Below are 1,442 nucleotides of genomic sequence, written 5' to 3'. Positions count from 1 at the left end.
CGTCCACGTGGCGCAGCGCGTTCCACAGCGTGTGCGGCAACAGCTCTGCGGCCGCGTATAGCACGATAGCATGCGTATACTATATAGTACGCGATCGATCGCGTACATCAAAGCCGGCCGCCGCGCCATATACGACCTTCAGGCTCTGTTTATGAAGTAGCCGGCCCAGGCTCTATACGACTGTTTCACGTTGTAAGAAAAATATTTTGGAACTCTCTTTAGGTAAATAAAATGACAAGAGTCGGATATTTGAATATCATATGTATGATCGTTAGGCGGTATCTTTGAATTTTATTTTTTCTTGAAACCCTCTAAAAGTGACCGCAGTCGCACATTTTTCACTCCGAAATGTAAAGTGCGGGCGGGTGACCCGAACCAAAGGTAATTTTTTGGTCGGCCTTATACTAAATATTAATTATATATTAATGCCTGTTGTTGGGGGCACTATGCTCTCATAGTGTTGCTGAGGGAAGGGGCACTATTCCTTCCCAAAGCAACACTATGAGAGCATAGTGCCCCCAACAAGAGGCATTAATGTTTTTAGTGCATCACATGACTTTGCAATCTACTCGGCAAATATGAAGTGAATAAAAAAATCTGGAGCGCTCCATGTTGTTGTCGTCTGACTGATAACAACGCTGGTCTCGCCACCTGTCGATGACTCAGGAAAACTGCTACAGGTAAGGGAAATTGAATTCGAATTTTGAAATTTAATTTGAACAATGCAAATAACAATGCATAAATGCAATAACATGAATAACAATGCGTCGCGCAAGCAATAGTGCCCGCTCAGGCGGGCACTATTGTTTCATAGTACCTGCGACGTTATCCAATGGAATTTCAACGATTTATCACGTGATGCACTAATTATTATTAGTAATAATATTACTAACGCTCATAGCCATAGAGTCTATGTACCCCATGGTACTATCGGAGGGTACCGGTACCCTGGGTACGATTCGATATATCAGAACGCACCCTGGTAACTATCTGATAGTGATATGGTTAGGGTTAGAGAGTAGGCGTAGGTGACTCCCTAGACTCGTTAGTGGAGTAGGCGAGGTACGGTCCGGCATATTGATAATCACATGCACTTGGAACGGCTCAATAAAAAAAATTAACGGTAAATAAACACGAAATGTACCAGTCTTAATGACTTAATGTTTCTCTACTCTATTTCGCCTATAATCACCTGTAAATGCCAGTCAAATGCTCATCTGCAACACGCAAGTACACCGCACGCCCGCGCTGTGCACAAACGTCGCAAAATTCGCTCGACACTCGCTTCATTTCACACCTTCACAGCACAAATACACATCCAACAGCTTCCATCTTGGTATCCATGTGTACAGAAATGTTCACTTGTTCGAATTATAACGCTGGCCTTTGTTCATACCTACTCCCGCCAGAGATATCTCGTGAAATCAGGGCTCGAATTAAGC

This window comes from Priapulus caudatus, unplaced genomic scaffold (assembly GCF_000485595.1).
Source record: "Priapulus caudatus unplaced genomic scaffold, Priapulus_caudatus-5.0.1 Scaffold39, whole genome shotgun sequence".
In the NCBI taxonomy this organism is placed as follows: domain Eukaryota; kingdom Metazoa; phylum Priapulida; class Priapulimorpha; order Priapulimorphida; family Priapulidae; genus Priapulus; species Priapulus caudatus.
Note: the sequence above shows the minus strand (reverse complement) of the source record.